Raw genomic sequence first — 22,843 nt, 5'->3', positions numbered from 1 at the left:
GAGGTTAATGAGATCCTTGGAGAGAAAGGAAATGCTATATAACAACTTTGCTCCAACTTAATCCCTCTGTCTGACCGACATAGATGATGAGAACCTGAGGTAATTTGGAGGACTGGTATGTCAGGTGTTGCACTTTAAACCTAATCATTTGTTCTTGTTTCAGGTCAAGAGACAAATGTGTGATTGGTCACAATTGTGAGATGGGTGAGGAATTCAATGAGACATATATAACACTTGGGGGCTTTGAAGGCATGGAAAACTATAGATATCTTTATTTAATCCTTGTGTTGACGCTGTGCATTTAATCAATTTGCAGTAATGCTATTATCATATATATTTATCTGGGAACATCAAAACCTTCATGAGTCTATGTACATTTTCATTGAAGCTTTATCAGTAAACTCACTTTTAGTCAGTATAAACATTTACCCAAAACTTCTGATTGATTTTCTATCTGAGAAACAAACTGTATCCTATTCAGTCTGCCTTCTTCAGTACTTCCTATGTTGCTGTTTAGGTATTGTAAACTTATTACTATTGGCTGCCATGGCCTTTGACAGGTATGTGTCCATATGTAAGCCTCTGGTATATCCAAACATCATGACTAACAGGACTGTGGTTGTTGTACTAGTTTTTGCCTGGTTTGTGCCTGCTTCTCAAATGTCAGTGTCCACTGTGTTGAGTGCCAAGCAGACAGTCTGTCATTTTGTTATAAAAGGATTTTTCTGTACAAACTCTATCTTTAAGCTACACTATGTGAACTCAAAAGTGATATCAGTATTTGGTTTGGTGTCTTGCATGTTTATATTAAGTATTTGCCCTGTGTATTTTGTTTTATTCACATATGCTAGAATACTTTTCATTGTCTACAAAAGCAGTAACGATGTGAGACAAAAAGCTGCAGAGACGTGTTTACCTCATCTGCTGGTTTTATTGTGTTTTACTGCTTTAGGTACATATGATGTCATATTCGCTCGATTCGACGACAACTTTCCCAAAATTGTGCACTTAATCATGACTTCACAGGTTGTTTTATATAATCCTTTCTTTAATCCAATTATTTATGATATTTTGCATTTTTGTAAAGAGAAATAAGAAAATATTTAAACTTTTCTACACGTTTTTCATCAGTATGGATGGAAATATTTGAGACATACTTAAAAAACCCACCAATGAATTACTATACACAATGGGGCTTGTCCGGGATTTGAACCTTCGACCTCTCGCACCCTAAGCGAGAATCATACTCCTAGACCAACAAGCCCTTGGTTATAAAGTTCTGAACCAATTTTACATCACTTTAGTTAAAAATTAACTTAACGGCTTTGAGAAATCAGAAAAACTCAATTTACACTGTCCTAACAAACCATTGACAATTTGCATTTTTGTAAAGAAAAGTAAGAAAACATTTCAACACGTCTTTCATCAGATTGGAATGCTAAATATTTAAGACATACTTAAAAACCCCACAAATGAAATACTACATACAATGGGGATTGTCCAGGATTTGAACCCGGCACCTCTCACAACCAAAGTCAGAATTATACTCCGAGACCAAAAAGCCCTTGATTACGATGTTCTGAACCAATTTTACATCACTTTAGTTAAAAATTAACTTAACAGCAATGAGAAATCAGAAAAACTCAATTTACTTTGTTTTAAAAAACCATTGACAATTTGCATTTTTGTAAAGAGAAATAAGAAAACATTTCGACTTTTCTACACGTTTTTCATCAGTTTGGAATGCTAAAGATTTGAGACATACTTAAATCACCCACCAATGCAATACTACATACACTGGGGGTTGTCTGGGACTTGAACCCAGGACCTCTCGCACCCTAAGTGAGAATCATACTCCGAGACCAACAAGCCATGGACTGTACTGTCCTGAACTAAATTTACATAACTTTAGTTAAAAATTAACATAACATTGAGAAATCAGAACTCAATTTACTTTGTTTAACGAACCATTGATATTTTGCATTTTTGTAAAGAGAAATAAGTCAACATTTTAACTTTTCTCCACGTTTTTCAGCAGTTTGGAATTCTAAAGATTTGAGACATACTTAGAAAACCCACCAATGGTTTACGAGACACAAATGGGCATGTCCTGGATATCCTCAATTTCCTCTGTCCTAATGAACCATTGACAATTTTCATTTTTGTAAACAGATATAAGAAAACATTTTAGCTTCTCTAAACGTATTTCATCAGAATGAATGCCAAAGATTTGAGACATACTCAAAAACCCATTAATGAAAAACTAAACACAATGGGGCTTGTCCCGGACTTGAATCCGGGACCTCTCGCACACTAAGCAAGAACCATACTCTTTGACCAACAAGCCATGGACTGCACTGTCCTAAACTAAATTTACATCACTTTAGTTAAAAATTAACATAACAACATTGAGAAATCAGAACTCTTTTTACTTTGTTTAACGAACCATTGATATTTTGCATTTTTGTAAAGAGAAATAAGTAAATATTTTAACTTTTCTGCACATTTTTCATCAGTTTAGAATGCTAAAGATTTGAGACATACTCAAAAAACCCACCAATGAAATACTACACAAAATGGGGCTTGTCCAGGATCTCTCGCTTCCTAAGTGAGAATCATACTCCTTGACCAACAAGCCATTGAGTGCAATGTCTTGAACCAATTTTACATCACTTTAGTTAAGAATTAATATAACAGCATTGAGAAATCAGAACAACTCAATTTACTCTGTACTAAAGAACCATTGACAATTTGCATTTTTGTAAAGAGAAATAAGAAAACATTTTGACTTTTCTACATGTTTTTCATCAGTTTGGAATGCTAAAGATTTGAGACATACTCAAAAAACCCACCAATGAAATACTACACAAAATGGGGCTTGTCCGGGATCTCTCTCACCCGAAGCAAAAAATCATACTCCTAGACCAACAAGCCATTGAGTGCAATGTCCTGAACAAAATTTACATCACTTTAGTTAAAACTTAACATAAGAGCATTAAGAAACAGAAAAACTCAATTTACTCTGTCCTAACGAACCATTAACAATTTTCATTTTTGGAAAGAGAAATAAGAAATCATTTTAACTTTTCTACATGTTTTACATCAGTTTGGAATGCTAAAGTTTTGAGACATACTTAGAAAACCCACCAATTGTTTACGAGACACAATTGGGCATGTCCGAGATTTGAACACAGGACCTCTCACACCCTAAGCAAGAATCATACTCCTAGACCAACAAGCCCTTGATTACAATGTTCTGAACCACTTTAACATCACTTTAGTTAAAATTTAACTGAACAGCATTGAAAATTAAGAAAAACTCAATTTACTCTGTACTAACGAACCATTGACAATTTGCATTTTTGTAAAGAGAAATAAGAAAATATTTTAACTTTTCTACACGTTTTTCATCAGTTTGGAATGCTAAAGATTTGAGACATACTTAAAAAACCCACCAATGAAATACTACACACAATGGGGCTTGTCCAGGATTTGAACCCGGGACCTCTCTCACCCTAAGCAAAAAATCATACTCCTAGACCAACAAGCCCTTGATTATAATGTTATGAACCAATTTTACATCACTTTAGTTAAAAATGAACTTAACAGCACTGAGAAATAAGAAAAACTCAATTTACTCTGTCCTAACGAACCATTGACAATTTGCATTTTTGTAAAGAGAAATAAGAAAACATTTCAACTTTTCTAAACATTTTTCATCACTTTGGAATGCTAAAGATTCGAGACATACTTAAAAAACCCACTAATGAAATGCTACATACAATGTGGACTGTCCAGGATTTGAACCCAGCACCTCTCACACCCAAAGTCAGAATTATACTCCGAGACCAACAAGCCATTGAGTGCCATGTCCTGAACTAAATTTACATCACTTTATTTTAAAATTAACCTAACATCATTGAGAAATCAGATACACTCAATTTACTCTGTGCTAACGAACGATTGACAATTTGAATTTTTGTAAGGAAAAGTCAGAAAACATTTCAACACGTCTTTTATCAGTTTGGAATGCAAACGATTTAAGACATAGTTAAAAAAAACCACCAATGAATTACTATACACAATGGGGATTGTCCGGGATTTGAACACAAGACCTCTCGCACCCTAAGCGAGAATCATACTCCGAGACCAACAAGCCCTTGATTATAATGTTTTGAACCAATTTTACATCACTTTAGTTAAAAATTAACTTAACAGCACTGAGAAATAAGAAAAACTCAATTTACTCTGTCCTAACGAACCATTGACAATTTGCATTTTTGTAAAGAAAAATAAGAAAACATTTCAACTTTTCTAGATATTTTTCATCAGTTTGGAATGCTAAAGATTTGAGACATACTTAAAAACCCCACCAATGAATTACTATACACAATGGAGCTTGTCCGGGATTTGAACCCGAGACCTCTCACACCCAAAGTCAGAATTATACTCCGAGATCAACAAGCCCTTGATAACAATGTTCTGAACCAATTTTACATCACTTTAGTTAAAAATTGACTCAACAGCAATGAGAATTCAGAAAAACTCAATTTACTTTGTTTTCACGAACCATTGACAATTTGCATTTTTGTAAAGAAAAATAAGAAAACATTTCAACACGTTTTTCATCACTTTGAAATGCTAAAGATTTGAGACATATTTAAAAACCCCACCAATGAAATTCTACATACAATGGGGCTTGTCCAGGATTTGCACCCGGGACCTCTCACATCCTAAGCGAGAACCATACTCCAAGACCAATAAGCTATTGGAAGCAATGTCCTGAACTAAATTTACATCACTTTAGTTAAAAATTAACATAACAGCACTGAGAAACAGAAAACTCAATTTATTCTGTCCTAACGAACCATTTACAATTTGCATTTTTGTAAAGAGAAATAAGTAAACACTTCAACTTTTCTGGACATTTTTCATCAGTTTGGAATGCTAAAGATTTGAAACATACTTAAAAAACCCAACAATGAATTACTGTACACAATGGGGCGTGTCAGGGATTTGAACCCAGGACCTTTCACGCCCTGAGCAAGAATCATACTCCAAGACCAACAAGCTCTAAAATACCATGTTCTGAACCAATTTTACATCACTTTAGTTAAAAATGAACTTAAAAGCATTGAGAAATCAAAAAAACTCAGTTTACTCTGTCCTAACGAACCATTGACAATTGGCATTTTTGTAAAGAGAAATAAAACATTTCAACTTTCCTAGATATTTTTCATCACTTTGGAATGCTAAAGATTTGAGACATACTTAAAAACCCCACCAATGAAATACTACACACAATGGGGCTTGTCCAGGATTTGAACGCGTGACCTCTCTCACCCTAAGGAAAAAATCATACTCCTAGACCAACAAGCCCTTGATTATAATGTTATGAACCAATTTTACATCACTTTAGTTAAAAATGAACTTAACAGCACTGAGAAATAAGAAAAACTCAATTTACTCTGTCCTAACGAACCATTGACAATTTGCATTTTTGTAAAGAGAAATAAGAAAACATTTCAACTTTTCTAAACATCACTTTGGAATGCTAAAGATTCGAGACATACTTAAAAAACCCACTAATGAAATGCTACATACAATGTGGACTGTCTAGGATTTGAACCCCGCACCTCTCACACCCAAAGTCAGAATTATACTCCGAGACCAACAAGCCATTGAGTGCCATGTCCTGAACTAAATTTACATCACTTTATTTTAAAATTAACCTGACATCATTGAGAAATCAGATAAACTCAATTTACTCTGTGCTAACGAACGATTGACAATTTGAATTTTTGTAAGGAAAAGTCAGAAAACATTTCAACACGTCTTTTATCAGTTTGGAATGCAAACGATTTAAGACATAGTTAAAAAAAAACACCAATGAATTACTATACACAATGGGGATTGTCCAGTATTTGAACCCAGCACCTCTCACACCCTATGCAAGAATCATACTCCTAGGCCAACAAGCTCTAAAATACCTTGTTCAAAAAAACTCAATTTACTCCGTCCTAACGAACCATTGACAATTGACATTTTTGTAAAGAGAAATAAAAAAACATTTCAACTTTTCTACACGTTTTTCATCACTTTGGAATGCTAAAGATTTGAGATATACTTAAAAAACCCACCAATGAATTACTATACACAATGGGGCTTGTCCGGAATTTGAACCCGGGACCTTTCGCACCCCAAGCCAGAATTATACTCCGAGATCAACAAGCCCTTGATTACAATGTTCTGAACCAATTTTACATCACTTTAATTAAAAATGAACTTAACAGCTATGTGAAATCAGAAAGACTCAATTTCCTCCGTCCTAACGAACCATTGATAATTTGCATTTTTGTAAAGAGAAATAAGAAAACATTTCAACCTTTCTACACGTTTTTCATCACTTTGGAATGCTAAAGATTTGAGACATACTTAAAAACTCCACCAAGGAATTTCTACACATTAAGGCTTGTCTGGGATTTGAACCCAGGACTTCTCACACCCTAATCAAGAATCATACACCTAGACCAACAAGCCCTTGATTATGATGTTATGAACCAATTTTACATCACTTTAGTTAAAAATGAACTTAACAGGATTGAGAAATCAGAAAAACTTTACTGTGTCCTAACAAACCATTGACAATTTGCATTTTTGTAAAGAGAAATAAGAAATCATTTTAACTTTGCTAGACGTTTTTCATCAGTTTGGAATGCTAAAGATTTGAGACATACTTGAAAAACCCACCAATGAATTTCATCAGTTTGGAATGCTAAAGATATAAGACATTCTTGAAAAACCCACCAATGAATTACTATACACAATGGGGCTTGTCCAGGATTTGAACCCAGGACCTCTCACTCCCTATGCAAGAATCATACTCCTAGACCAACAAGCTCTTAATTACAATGTTCTGAACCAATTTTACATCACTTTAGTTAAAAATGAACTTAACAGCATTGCGAAATCAGAAAGACTCAATTTCCTCCGTCCTAACGAACCATTGATTATTTGCATTTTTGTAAAGAGAAATAAGAAAACATTTCAACTTTTCTACACGCTTTTCATCACTTTGGAATGCTAAAGATTTGAGACATACTTAAAAACTCCACCAAGGAACACAATGGGGCTTGTCCGGGATTTGAACACAGGACTTCTCACACCCTAATCAAGACTCATACGCCTAGACCAACAAGCCCTTGACTATGATGTTATGAACGAATTTTACATCGCATTAGTTAAAAATGAACTAAACAGCACTGAGAAATCAGAAAAACTCAATTTACTCTGTCCTAACGAACCATTGACAATTTGTAATTTTGCAAAGAGAAATAAGAAAACATTTCAACACGTTTTTCATCACTTTGGAATGCTTAAGATTTGAGACATACTTAAAAACCCCACCAAGGAATTACTATACACAATGGGGCTTGTCCGGGACCTCTCACATCCTAAGCGAGAATCATACTCCAAGACCAACAAGCCCTTGACTATGCTGTTATGAACCAATTTTACATCGCTTTAGTTAAAAATGAAATTAACAGCACTGAGAAATCAGAAATACTCAATTTACTTTGTCCTAACGAACCATTGACAATTTGCATTTTTGTAAAGAGAAATGAGAAATCATTTCAACTTTTCTACACATTTTTCATCACTTTGGAATGCTAAAGATTTGAGACATAGTTAAAAACCCCACCAATAAAATGCTGAATACAATGGGGATTGTCCAGGATTTGCACCCGGCACCTCTCACACCCACAGTCAGAATTATTCTCCAAGACCAACAAACCCTTGATTACAACGTTATGAACCAATTTTACATCACTTTAGTTAAAAATGAACTTAACAGGATTGAGAAATCATAAAAACTTTACTGTGTCCTAACAAACCATTGACAATTTGCATTTTTGTAAAGAGAAATAAGAAATCATTTTAACTTTACTAGACGTTTTTTATCAGTTTGGAATGCTAAAGATTTGAGACATACTTAAAAAACCCTACTATGAATTACTATACACAATGGGGATTGTCCGGGATTTGAACCCGGGACCTCTCGCACCCTACACGAGAATCATACTCCAAGACCAACAAGCCCTTGATTATGATGTTCTGAAAAAAATTTACAACACTTTAGTTAAAAAATTAACTTTGCATTGAGAAATCAGAAAAACTCAATGTCCTCTGTCCTAACGAACCATTGACAATTTGCATTTTTGTAAAGAGAAATAAGAAATCATTTTAACTGTGCTAGGCGTTTTTCATCAGTTTGGAATGCTAAAGATTTGAGACATACTTGAAAAACCCACCAATGAATTTCATCAGTTTAGAATGCTAAAGATTTAAGACATTCTTGAAAAACCCACCAATGAATTACTATACACAATGGGGTTTGTCCGGAATTTGAACCCGGGAGCTCTCGCACCCTAAGCAAGAATCATACTCCTAGACCAACAAGCTCTTAATTACAATGTTCTGAACCTATTTTACATCACTTTAGTTAAAAATGAATTTAACAGCATTGCGAAATCAGAAAGACTCTATTTCCTCCGTCCTAACGAACCATTGATAATTTTCATTTTTGTAAAGAAAAATAAGAAAACATTTCAACTTTTCTACACGTTTTTCATCACTTTGGAATGCTAAAGATTTGAGACATACTTAAAAAATCCACCAATGAATTTCATCAGTTTGGAATGCTAAAGATTTAAGATACACTTAAAAACCCCACCAATGAATTACTATACACAATAGGGATTGTCTGGGATTTGAACCCGGGACCTCTCGCACCCTAAACGAGAATCATACTCCTAGACCAACCTTGATTATGATGTTCTGAACCTATTTTACATCACTTTATTTAAAATTTAACTAAACAGCATTGAGAAATCAGAAAAACTCAATTTTCTCTGTCCTAACGAACCATTGATAATTAGCATTTTTGTAAAGAGAAATAAGGAAACATTTCAACACGTTTTTCATCACTTTGGAATGCTAAAGATTTGAGACATATTTAAAAACCCCACCAAGAAATTATTATACACCATGGGGCTTGTCCGGGACTTGAACCCGGGACCTCTCGCACCCTAAGCGAGAATCATACTCCTAGACCAACAAGCCCTTGATTCTCATGTTCTGAAACAAATTTACAACACTTTAGTTAAAAAATTAACTTTGCATTGAGAAATCAGAAAAACTCAATTTCCTCTGTCCTAACGAACCATGGATAATTTGCATTTTCCATCCATCCAATTTCATACCCGCTTATTCCCGTTTAACAGGGTCGCGAGGACAATTTGCATTTTTGTAAAGACAAATAATAAATCTTTTTAACTTTTCTAGACATTTTTCAACACTTTGGAATGCTAAAGATTTGAGACATACTTAAAAACCCCACCAATGAAATGCTGAATACAATGGGGATTGTCCAGGATTTGAACCCGGGTCCTCTCACACCCACAGTCAGAATTATACTCCAAGACCAACAAGCCCTTGATGACAATGTTATGAACCAATTTTACATCACTTTAGTTAAAAATGAACTTAACAGCATTGCGAAATCAGAAAGACTCAATTTCCTCCGTCCTAACGAACCATTGATTATTTGCATTTTTGTAAAGAGAAATAAGAAAACATTTCAACATTTCTACACGTTTTTCATCACTTTGGAATGCTAAAGATTTGAGACAAACTTAAAAACTCCACCAAGGAACACAATGGGGCTTGTCCGGGATTTGAACACAGGACTTCTCACACCCTAATCAAGACTCATACGCCTAGACCAACAAGCCCTTGACTATGATGTTATGAACCAATTTTACATCGCATTAGTTAAAAATGAACTAAACAGCACTGAGAAATCAGAAAAACTCAATTTACTCTGTCCTAACGAACCATTGACAATTTGTAATTTTGCAAAGAGAAATAAGAAAACATTTCAACACGTTTTTCATCACTTTGGAATGCTTAAGATTTGAGACATACTTAAAAACCCCACCAAGGAATTACTATACACAATGGGGCTTGTCCGGGACCTCTCACATCCTAAGCGAGAATCATACTCCAAGACCAACAAGCCCTTGACTATGCTGTTATGAACCAATTTTACATCGCTTTAGTTAAAAATGAAATTAACAGCACTGAGAAATCAGAAATACTCAATTTACTTTGTCCTAACGAACCATTGACAATTTGCATTTTTGTATAGAGAAATAAGAAATCATCTTAACTTTTCTAGACGTTTTTAATCAGTTTGGAACCAACAAGCCCTTTATTATGATGTTATGAACCAATTTTACATCACTTTAGTTAAAAATGAACTAAACAGCACTGAGAAATCAGAAAAACTCAATTTACTCTGTCCTAACGAACCATTGACAATTTGCATTTTTGTAAAGAGAAATAAGAAAACATTTCAACACATTTTCCATCACTTTGGAATGCTAAAGATTTAAGACATATTTAAAAACCCCACCAAGAACTTGAACCCGGGACCTCTCGCACCCTAAGCGAGAATCATACTCCTAGACCAACAACCATTGATAATTTGCATTTTTGTCAAGAGAAAAAAGAAAACATTTCAACTTTTTTCATCACTTTGGAATGCTAAAGATTTGAGACATACTTAAAAAACCCATCAATGAATTACTATACACAATAGGGCTTGTCCGGGATTTGAACCCGGGACCTCTCGCACCCTAAGCAAGAATCATACTCCTAGACCTACAAGCCCGTGACAATGATCTCATGAACCAATTTTACATCACTTTAATTAAAATATAACTTAACAGCATTGAGAAATCAGAAAAACTCAATTTCCTCTGTCCTAACGAACCATTGATAATTTGCATTTTTGTAAAGAGAAATAAGAAATCATTTTAACTTTTCTAGACGTTTTTCATCAGTTTGGAATGCTAAAGATTTAGGACATACTTAAAAAACCCACCAATGAATTACTAAACACAAAGGGGCTTGTCCTGGATTTGAACCCGGGACCTCTCGCACCCGAAGCAAGAAAAAATACTACTAGACCAACAAGCCTTTGATTATGATGTTATGAACTAAATTTACATCACTTTAGTTAAAAATTTACGCAATAGCGTTGCAAAATCAGAAAAACTCTATTTCCTCCGTCCTAACGAACCATTGATAATTTTCATTTTTGTAAAGAGAAATAAGAAAACATTTCAACACATTTTTCAACACTTTGGAATGCTAAAGATTTGAGACATACTGTACTTAAACACCCCACCAATGAAATGCTGAATACAATTGGGATTGTCCAGGATTTGAACCCTGCACCTCTCACACCCACAGTCAGAATTATACTACAAGACCAACAAGCCTTTGATTACAATGTTATGAACCAATTTTACATCACTTTAGTTAAAAATTAACTTAACAGGATTGAGATATCATAAAAACTTTACTGTGTCCTAACAAACCATTGACAATTTGCATTTTTGTAAAGAGAAATAAGAAATCATTTTAACTTTGCTAGACGTTTTTTATCAGTTTGGAATGCTAAAGATTTGAGACATACTTAAAAAACCCTACTATGAATTACTATACACAATGGGGATTGTCCAGGATTTGAACCCAGGAACTCTCGCACCCTAAGCGAGAATCATACTCCTAGACCAACAAGCCCTTGATTATGATATTATGAACCAATTTTACATCACTTTAGTTAAAAATTAACTTACCATCATTGAGAAATCAATAAAAACTCGATTTATTCTGTCCTAACGAACCATTGACCATTTGCATTTTTGTAAAGAAAAGTAAGAAAACATTTAAACACGTCTTTCATCAGTTTGGAATGCTAAAAATTTAAGACATACTTAAAAAACCCACTAATGAATTACTGTACACAATGGGGCGTTTCCGAAATGTGAACTCAGGACCTCTCACACCCTAAGCAAGAATCATACTCCTTGACCAACAAGCTCTAAAATACCATGTGCTGAACCAATTTTTCATCACTTTAGTTAAAAATGAACTTAACAGCATTGAGAAATCAAAAAAACTCAATTTACTCTGTCCTAACGAACCATTGACAATTTGCATTTTTTAAAGAGAAACAAGAAATCATTTTACCTTTACTAGACGTTTTTCATCAATTTGGAATGCTAAAGATTTAAGACATCCTTAAAAACCCCACCACTGAATTGCTATACACAATGGGGCTTGTCCGGGACCTATCGCACCCTAAGCGAGAATCATACTCCTCGACCAACAAGCCCTTGATTATAATGTTGTGAACCATTTTACGTCACTTTAGTTAAAAAAGGAACTTAACAGCACTGAGTAATCAGAAAAACTCAATTTACTCTGTCCTAACAAACCATTGACAATTTGCATTTTTGTTAAGAGAAATAAGAAAGCATGGTAACTTTTCTAGACGTTTTTCATCAGTTTGGAATGCTAAAGACAGACTTAAAAAACCCACCAATTAATTACTGTACACAATGGGGCTTGTCTGGGATTTGAACTCAGGATCTCTCGCACCCTAAGCGAGAATCATACTCCTAGACCAACAAGCCCTCAATTATGATGTTATGAAACAATTTTACATCACTTTAGTTAAAAATGAACTTAACAGCACTGAGAAATCAGAAAAACTCAATTTCCTCTGTCCTAACGAACCATTGACAATTTGCATTTTCCATCCATTCATTTTCATACCCGCTTATTCCCGTTTAACAGGGTCGCGGGAACAATTTGCATTTTTGTAAAGACAAATAAGAAATCATTTGAACTTTTATAGACATTTTTCATTAGTTTGGAATGCTAAAGATTTGAAACATACTTAAAAAACCCAACAATGAATTACTGTACACAATGGGGCGTGTTCGGGATTTGAACCCAGGACCTCTCACACCCTGAGCAAGAATCATACTCCTCGACCAACAAGCTCTAAAATACCATGTTCTGAACCAATTTTACATCACTTTAGTTAAAAATGAACTTAACAGCATTGAGAAATCAAAAAAACTCAATTTACTCTGTCCTAACGAACCATTGACAATTGGCATTTTTGTAAAGAGAAATAAAACATTTCAACTTTTCTACACGTTTTTAATCACTTTGGAATGCTAAAGATTTGAGATGTACTTAAAAAACCCACCAATGAAATGCTGAATACAATGGGGATTGTCCAGGATTTGAACCCGGAACCTCTCACACCCACAGTCAGAACTATACTACAAGACCAACAAGCCCTTGATTACAATGTTAGGAAACCAATTTTACATCACTTTAGTTAAAAATGAACTTAACAGGATTGAGAAATCATAAAAACTCAAATTACTGTGTCTTAACGAACCATTGACAATTTGCATTTTTGTAAAGAGAAATAAAAAATCATTTTAACTTTGCTAGACGTTTTTCATCAGTTTGGAATGCTAAAGATTTGAGACATACTGTACTTAAACACCCCACCAATGAAATGCTGAATACAATTGGGATTGTCCAGGATTTGAACCCTGCACCTCTCACACCCACAGTCAGAATTATACTACAAGACCAACAAGCCTTTGATTACAATGTTATGAACCAATTTTACATCACTTTAGTTAAAAATTAACTTAACAGGATTGAGATATCATAAAAACTTTACTGTGTCCTAACAAACCATTGACAATTTGCATTTTTGTAAAGAGAAATAAGAAATCATTTTAACTTTGCTAGACGTTTTTTATCAGTTTGGAATGCTAAAGATTTGAGACATACTTAAAAAACCCTACTATGAATTACTATACACAATGGGGATTGTCCAGGATTTGAACCCAGGAACTCTCGCACCCTAAGCGAGAATCATACTCCTAGACCAACAAGCCCTTGATTATGATATTATGAACCAATTTTACATCACTTTAGTTAAAAATTAACTTACCATCATTGAGAAATCAATAAAAACTCGATTTATTCTGTCCTAACGAACCATTGACCATTTGCATTTTTGTAAAGAAAAGTAAGAAAACATTTAAACACGTCTTTCATCAGTTTGGAATGCTAAAAATTTAAGACATACTTAAAAAAACCCACCAATGAATTACTGTACACAATGGGGCGTTTCCGAAATGTGAACTCAGGACCTCTCACACCCTAAGCAAGAATCATACTCCTTGACCAACAAGCTCTAAAATACCATGTGCTGAACCAATTTTTCATCACTTTAGTTAAAAATGAACTTAACAGCATTGAGAAATCAAAAAAACTCAATTTACTCTGTCCTAACGAACCATTGACAATTTGCATTTTTTAAAGAGAAACAAGAAATCATTTTACCTTTACTAGACGTTTTTCATCAATTTGGAATGCTAAAGATTTAAGACATCCTTAAAAACCCCACCACTGAATTGCTATACACAATGGGGCTTGTCCGGGACCTATCGCACCCTAAGCGAGAATCATACTCCTCGACCAACAAGCCCTTGATTATAATGTTGTGAACCATTTTACGTCACTTTAGTTAAAAAAGGAACTTAACAGCACTGAGTAATCAGAAAAACTCAATTTACTCTGTCCTAACAAACCATTGACAATTTGCATTTTTGTTAAGAGAAATAAGAAAGCATGGTAACTTTTCTAGACGTTTTTCATCAGTTTGGAATGCTAAAGACAGACTTAAAAAACCCACCAATTAATTACTGTACACAATGGGGCTTGTCTGGGATTTGAACTCAGGATCTCTCGCACCCTAAGCGAGAATCATACTCCTAGACCAACAAGCCCTCAATTATGATGTTATGAAACAATTTTACATCACTTTAGTTAAAAATGAACTTAACAGCACTGAGAAATCAGAAAAACTCAATTTCCTCTGTCCTAACGAACCATTGACAATTTGCATTTTCCATCCATTCATTTTCATACCCGCTTATTCCCGTTTAACAGGGTCGCGGGAACAATTTGCATTTTTGTAAAGACAAATAAGAAATCATTTGAACTTTTATAGACATTTTTCATTAGTTTGGAATGCTAAAGATTTGAAACATACTTAAAAAACCCAACAATGAATTACTGTACACAATGGGGCGTGTTCGGGATTTGAACCCAGGACCTCTCACACCCTGAGCAAGAATCATACTCCTCGACCAACAAGCTCTAAAATACCATGTTCTGAACCAATTTTACATCACTTTAGTTAAAAATGAACTTAACAGCATTGAGAAATCAAAAAAACTCAATTTACTCTGTCCTAACGAACCATTGACAATTGGCATTTTTGTAAAGAGAAATAAAACATTTCAACTTTTCTACACGTTTTTAATCACTTTGGAATGCTAAAGATTTGAGATGTACTTAAAAAACCCACCAATGAAATGCTGAATACAATGGGGATTGTCCAGGATTTGAACCCGGAACCTCTCACACCCACAGTCAGAACTATACTACAAGACCAACAAGCCCTTGATTACAATGTTAGGAAACCAATTTTACATCACTTTAGTTAAAAATGAACTTAACAGGATTGAGAAATCATAAAAACTCAAATTACTGTGTCTTAACGAACCATTGACAATTTGCATTTTTGTAAAGAGAAATAAAAAATCATTTTAACTTTGCTAGACGTTTTTCATCAGTTTGGAATTCTAAAGATTTGAGACATACTTAAAAAACCCTACTACGAATTACTATACACAATGGGGCTTGTCCGGGATTTGAACTCGGGACCTCTCGCACCCTAAGCGAGAATCAAACTCCTAGACCAACAAGCCCTTGATTATGATGTTCTGAAACAAATTTACATCACTTTAGTTAAAAAATTAACAGCATTGAGGAATCAGAAAAACTCAATTTCCTCTGTCCTAACGAACCATTGATAATTTGCATTTTTGTAAAGAGAAATAAGAAAACATTTCAACTTTTTTCATCACTTTGAAATGCTAAAGATTTGAGACATACTTAAAAACCCCACCAATGAATTACTATACACAACGGGGCTTGTCTGGAATTTGAACCTGGGACCTTTCGCACCCCAAGCCAGAATTATACTCCGAGATCAACAAGCCCTTGATTACAATGTTTTGAACCAATTTTACATCACTTTAATTAAAAATGAACTTAACGGCACTGAGAAATCAGAAAAACTCAATTTACTCTGTCCTAACGAACCATTGACAATTTGCATTTTTATAAAGAGAAACAAGAAAACACTTCAACTTTTCTAGACATTTTTCAACACTTTGGAATGCTAAAGATTTGAGACATACTTAAAAACCCCACCAATGAAATGCTGAATACAATGGGGATTGTCCAGGTTTTGAACCCAGGACCTCTCACACCCACAGTCAGAATTATACTCCAAGACCATCAAGCCCTTGACTATGATGTTATGAACTAATTTTACATCGCATTAGTTAAAAATGAACTTAACAGCACTGAGAAATCAGAAATACTCAATTTACTTTGTCCTAACGAACCATTGACAATTTGCATTTTTGTAAAGAGAAATGAGAAATCATTTCAACTTTTCTACACATTTTTCATCACTTTGGAATGCTAAAGATTTGAGACATACTTAAAAACCCCACCAATAAAATGCATAATACAATGGGGATTGTCCAGGATTTGAACCCGGCACCTCTCACACACACAGTCAGAATTATTCTCCAAGACCAACAAGCCCTTGATTACAATGTTATGAACCAATTTTACATCACTTTAGTTAAAAATGAACTTAACAGCACTGAGAAATCAGAAAAACTCAATTTACTCTGTCCTAACGAACCATTGACAATTTGTATTTTTGCAAAGAGAAATAAGAAATCATTTTAGCTTTGCTAGACGTTTTTCATCAGTTTGGAATGCTAAAGATTTGAGACATACTTAAAAAACCCTACTATGAATTACTATACACAATGGGGTTTGTCTGGGATTTGAACCCAGGACCTCTCGCACCCTAAGTGAAAATCATACTCCTAGACCAACAAGCCCTTGATTCTGATGTTCTGAAACAAATTTACAACACTTTAGTTAAAAAATTAACTGAACATTGAGAAATCAGAAAAACTCAATTTCCTCTGTCCTAACGAACCATTAATAGTTTGCATTTTCCATCCATCCAATTTCATACCCGCTTATTCCCGTTTAACAGGGTCGCGGGGACAATTTGCATTTTTGTAAAGACAAATAATAAATCTTTTTAACTTTTCTAGACATTTTTCATCAGTTTGGAATGCTAAAGATTTGAGACATACTTAAAAAACCTACCAATGAATTACTGTACACAATGGGGCTTGTCCGGGATTTGAACCCAGGACCTCTCACACCCTATGCAAGAATCGTACTCCTAGACCAACAAGCCCTAAAATACGATGTTCTGAACTAATTTTACATCACTTTAGTTAAAAATGAACTTAACAGCACTGAGAAATCAGAAATACTCAATTTACTTTGTCCTAACGAACTATTGACAATTTGCATTTTTGTAAAGAGAAATAAGAAATCATCTTAACTTTTCTAGACGTTTTTCATCAGTTTGGAATCCTAAAGATTTGAGACATACTTGTTATGGTCATTTTTATATTCATCATCATATCCTCAAATGTATGTTCATGTGTACAATTTGTCATGTTTTAATACATGACGACTCCATTAATCTTTACACTTTTGAACAGCTGAATCATGATTAAACAGTACAGATCGTATTATTCTCAGTGCAGCACAGTCTCTGCCAAGGCCAGAATCTCTGCTCACATGCAGACATACACTGACGCACACACTTATCAAGAAGATAAAGACTGGAGCCAAACCTTCTCATAACATCTTCATCATCCTCCAACATTGCCACTATGGGCATCTGACTCCCTCCCTTTTGTCTCTCACTGTTGGGACCTTTTCTTATCTGTATAAAAAGCTTAAGCTTTGAAACTGTTGGGGCGGGGCGCAGCACTTCCTTCGGACGTCCGCCTGGACGGACGCTAATTTTGTTTCACTTTGTTCCATCTTGTACCTTTTTACTTAGCAATAGAATAAACTTTTTTATATAAAATCATCAATGCTCCGCCTGGACTCCATCATTCAACCAGAGCAATGAATCATGTCTTCAAATGAGGTCAACCGTAAATTCAGCCGTAACAATTGGCGTCGACGAACTGAATCCATCTTCTGCTCTGTGGGGCGTCGACCGTGGACCAGCACTGGGTCGACACATTTGAAGCCCCGGGGCTGGCCCGCGGTGGTCCGCCCTCGGACAGAGACTGGAGCACGAACCATCGGTTGAACCTCAAACACCAATTCGGACTAAGGTAAAGCTGCCTTTATAAACATATATGTATAAATTTTCATTTACATATATATTTGCTCTGTGTTGATTTTTTTTTGGAACCAGTCAAGCATTGTATTGATTTTCAGCTTTGAGCTTTGATTTTGATCCTCAGCTGTTCTGTGTTTTGACGCAGTGAATAGCCATGAGAAGGGCTCAAATGGTTGCTTTTTAATGCTGTAGGTTCTCTCTGGTTTTCTTCGGGCTCGGATATTTTGTTTAGGCATAAAATACGGCTGGTCATTATTTACTTTGGTTTTGTTCGGACACCCACAGCCTGTGAGGTCCTGACCATAGATAGACGGGCAACAAGGTTTCCAAAACATCCCAGCGGTGCCATGATCTGAGTTCATCTCTGTACCGAAAGATTAAAACCCCGAACCTAACCTAAATTGTGTTTCTGTGAATCAAACAGATGAAGAATCCAATAAACAAATAATATAGCATACGCATATACAATCTTGGTATGATGTGAACTCAGATCATGCTTCAGTGAGTTTTACTTCTTTTTTTTGTAGTTGTTTGGCTTTAAGGCTCTCATTTTGGAGAGAGCCGGCTTTGGGTTTTTTTGTTTTGTTGTTCTCTCGCAGTGAGCTGCTGTGTTTCTGGGTTTTTTTTTTTTTTTTTTTTTTTTTTTCTCTCAGAACAGACGTGTGAACACACACACACACACACACACACACACACACACACACACACACACACACACACACACACACACACACACACACACACACACACACACACACACGTACAGAGAGAGAGAAAGGGAGAGAGAGAGAGCACACACACAGGCACGCGCACGGGCGCACGCGCACGCACAGCCAAACACGCACGCACGCACCCACGCACAGAGAGAGAGAGGGAAAAGACACACACACACACAAGAGAGAGGTGGCGCCCCTCACTGGCCAGTTTAGTGCACTACACACTTGTGACACAACATTGTGATTTCTCACTTCTCCCCTGCCGATAGAATAGTGCCATTACACACAGACACTATTTTTATTTTTTATTTTAAATTTTATTTTGATTTCATGTTTGATGGGAATATGAGCAACACACACTCAAACACACACACACAGATGAATACAGTATTTCATTTTATTTTATTTTAATATTACTGTTACCATCACTATCATTTTTTATTATTTAAATTGTTAGTTTCTGTTGGCTTTGTGGTTGCCCCCCTGAAGAAACGACATCTTCAATGAAAGAATGAAATCACCTTCAACTCTTATGCTAATGAAATGTCAACATCATTCAAAGGACCAAGCATCAGAAGGAAATGGACAATCAAAGGTCGGTGACCTTTCAGGACTCAAGGACTCAACTCCCATTCAGCAAAGCAATGCTGAAATAACTCGCTCAGTCCCAAGTCAACTCTTCATCGTCTATGAATGGGCCGCATGCCCCATCATCAAAGACTGAGAACCTGTGGGCGTCGGAGTGGACACTCCCCCACCAATGAGTTGCGAGTTAAACGCCACGACTACTGCCTGAATGATGGGCAGCAACTGCAGACTGGTCACACGTCTGCTGGATATCTTCACCAAAAAAAGACACTGTTTCAAAAGCCACAAGGATACCAAGCCACAAGAAGTCCACCACAGCCTTTGGTGGTAGTGCTAAATCACTTTAGCCTTGAACTTTGGCATGGAGGGGGACAACTAGCAAATAGCCAACAAGCTTCTCCTTCGCACAATACTAACCCCTCTATCTTCTGACTGTGCACTAGATTATTTTGTTTTCATTTATTCTCTCACACGCAGACAGACCAGACATACAGTCACACACCCACATTCATAACTATGAGAAACACAGTTTGCCACATGAGATCAAGTGTGCCCATCATTTATCTTTGCTTTTATTCATTATGTTGCTCATTTATTTACACTGCTGTTGCCTTTATGAGAAAAGAACAAACAAAGGGGAAGAAAATAGTGTTACTGATAAGGTTGTTTTTGTTTGCTTTTCTTTCATTTATTTTCTTGATTGAGGGGAGGCCCCCACAATGCAAGATATGGTTACATCCGCTGAAGAAAGAGCCCTCTGTTGCCTCAGCTTTTGGAGCTGAAGTTTTAATTTTTATTGGCCATGATTTTTTTGAGCTCACACGTTTTTCTCCTTTGTTATTTCTGAACGATTCTTCTTTTTCTCTTTTGTTTTTACTCAATTTCAGGAAAATTGAGACAGAGATTGAGGACTGCAGCCTCAACAAGTTTAAATTTTGACATTTTTTGACCGATACCCTCGTAAACAATCTGTACCTTACCCTTTTTGAAGCTGCTTGCGACAGACAGCCTAGTTCAACATTCATTGTTTTCATTTTGCGCGCCTCCCCCTTACCGCGTCGGACTGTCTGGCCGGCCCAAAGCCACTCGACAGCATGGGGGGGGTACCAAATTTTTCCTGAGAAAAAAAATGTCCCATTAGTTGCTATGAGTACATAGGCAATTACTTTTCAAACAAGAAGTCCTGGTTTAATGTGCAGAAAAAGGATAAACCTTGCTAGGGAAAGCACTCTTCGGGGGATAGCAGTCCACCTGATTTGATACATGCTTGGTAACCGAATACCGTTCTGAACAAATTTCTACGTTCCCTTAGAGTGAGGGTTATTAGAGGTTGCGTGCTCCGTTCAATGTTGAGTGATATTAGAGGTGCCCAGAAAGTTCTGACAGTTGAGTTTCCCTCAGGTTGCAGACCGAGGTTGAGTTTCCTGCCGATTCAGAGGTTTTTTCTTAGACTTCTGGAGTTTATGGTGGTTGAGTTATTCCCAAACTCTTATTCTTCAAGAGTGGCGGTTGAGTTTCCTGCCAATTCAGAGGTTTTTTCTTAGACTTCTGGAGTTTATGGTGGTTGAGTTATTCCCAAACTCTTATTTTTCAAGAGCGGTGGTTGAGTTTCCTGCTGATTCAGAGATTCTTTTTTACATTTCTGGAGATGGACAGCGGTTGAGTTTCCCCCAGGTTGGGTACCGGGGTTGAGTTTGGTTATTGTGCATGGCCGTGCGATTTCTGCCTGATCAGCAGCTAGTAGACTGTCAGTACTGCAAGGGACAATACTCTAAGTGTAGACTCCGCCAAGGCGGAAGTAAAAAGGAGCGTACCTCTTAGTAATCAGATGATACCAGTAAAAAGCAATTAATTAACACTAAAAGGTTGCCAAGCATGGGGGGGCAATAAGAGCTCATTGACCCCGAGAGAGGAGGTGGACTGGCTATCGCCACTGGTGGGTTAGATGAGACCTATATTCTACTTAGACACTATGCAACAAAACCTTGTGAATGAATGGACGTGAAAATTGAGGCATGAACGTGTGCGGTGCATGAATGACTGAATGATGACTCGTTACGTATGCCTGAGAGAACCGTGTTGTGAGTGCGAATGTGCCGTGGACGTGTCATTGAGTGATTGACCGATGAATGGCTGTTTGACTACACATGTTCCTCTGTTTCACCTTCTTTTCCTCCTGGGTTCTGATGCACTTGATCTTCTCCCTGTTTTTGCCAATTATGTAGTGGGGTGTTCAGATAACACTGCTGCTTGTTAAAAATTAAGGTTTTAGGCCTTGGGCCTTCTAAAAAGTTACCAGGTTTTAAAGGTTTTTTTTCTGGGTGTTTAAAAACACCAAACGACGTTTTTATATATGATACCACTTTCAGTGGAATGACTGGCTTTGACCTTGACTGACCTTACTGTTCATGTTCAGTGTCCATGTTTTTTGTTGTTATATGTGTATACTCGTTGTGGTGTGCACTTGTCTACGTCTTCGTCTTAGTTGTTGTTATTATGTAGCTTTTTCCAAAATACAGGTCGCTGTAAGGAGACGAATCAGATCCAACTAAAGAAAAGAGATGTTTTAAATTATCCAGTTAAGTCTTAATGGTTTCCTCTCTTTCTGTTTCTGAGTGTTTCCTAACAGAATGCCACCGCCTTCTCGACTCCGATCCTTCCTCTTCGCCGCCATGCCTGGTCACTGCTTCTTATGATGAAGGATGAGAATTAAAGGGAAGTATTGTCCATAACTGTAACTGGGAAGCAAAGGGGAAATAGATTGAAATAGACACGTGACAATATGACATATTGTGGATGTTCTAACATAATATCTATTCCAGAGACTACAGCGACTTCCAATCCAACTGCGAAAGTGGGGACAGATCTTCAAATTTCCAAAAGGAGCGTACAGTTGACCCTGGCTTTGACCTTTATGGCTGAGGAGGAGGAGGTCGAGGAGGTTGGAGGGCACAAAGGCAGGCGGACACAAGAGAGAGGAAAACGGAGACACATCCAAAATGATCAGATAAGTGATTTTCCAATGATATTTATCATATGGTTTTAAGAATTCAAATGTATTCTTATGTAAAAAAAGGGAAGGGAGGGGCCAACGTCCCTCTGATTTTTGATTTATATTTTATCATAGGAAAATAATATACCCCAAAACCCTCCAACCATTTTCTTCTTGTTCCAACAGCACTTAGCGTGCAAGACCATAAAACACCTTCACTGGGTTTAGACACTTTTAAGGGAAAAATTAAGTGTTCTCAACATTGGGTTGGTGGCCCAA

At 36.2% G+C, this 22,843-nt stretch overlaps 3 non-coding genes and 1 pseudogene across 3 annotated transcripts; 1 reads left to right on the top strand and 3 right to left on the bottom strand.

Annotated features, from left to right (window-relative positions):
- The first annotated feature begins 200 nt into the window (after window positions 1-200).
- LOC114473983 (olfactory receptor 142-like) overlaps window positions 201-22,843 on the top strand; it is a 50,044-nt pseudogene continuing 27,401 nt past the window's right edge.
- trnap-agg (transfer RNA proline (anticodon AGG)) lies at window positions 9,052-9,123 on the bottom strand. Its single transcript has one exon. It is a non-coding gene; the product is annotated as a tRNA-Pro (tRNA).
- Window positions 12,477-12,548, bottom strand: trnap-agg (transfer RNA proline (anticodon AGG)). Its single transcript has one exon. It is a non-coding gene; the product is annotated as a tRNA-Pro (tRNA).
- Window positions 14,670-14,741, bottom strand: trnap-agg (transfer RNA proline (anticodon AGG)). Its single transcript has one exon. It is a non-coding gene; the product is annotated as a tRNA-Pro (tRNA).

Source organism: Gouania willdenowi, chromosome 13, assembly GCF_900634775.1.
Source record: "Gouania willdenowi chromosome 13, fGouWil2.1, whole genome shotgun sequence".
Taxonomy (NCBI): domain Eukaryota; kingdom Metazoa; phylum Chordata; class Actinopteri; order Blenniiformes; family Gobiesocidae; genus Gouania; species Gouania willdenowi.
Note: the sequence above shows the minus strand (reverse complement) of the source record. Positions and strands in the feature narration are given on the sequence as shown.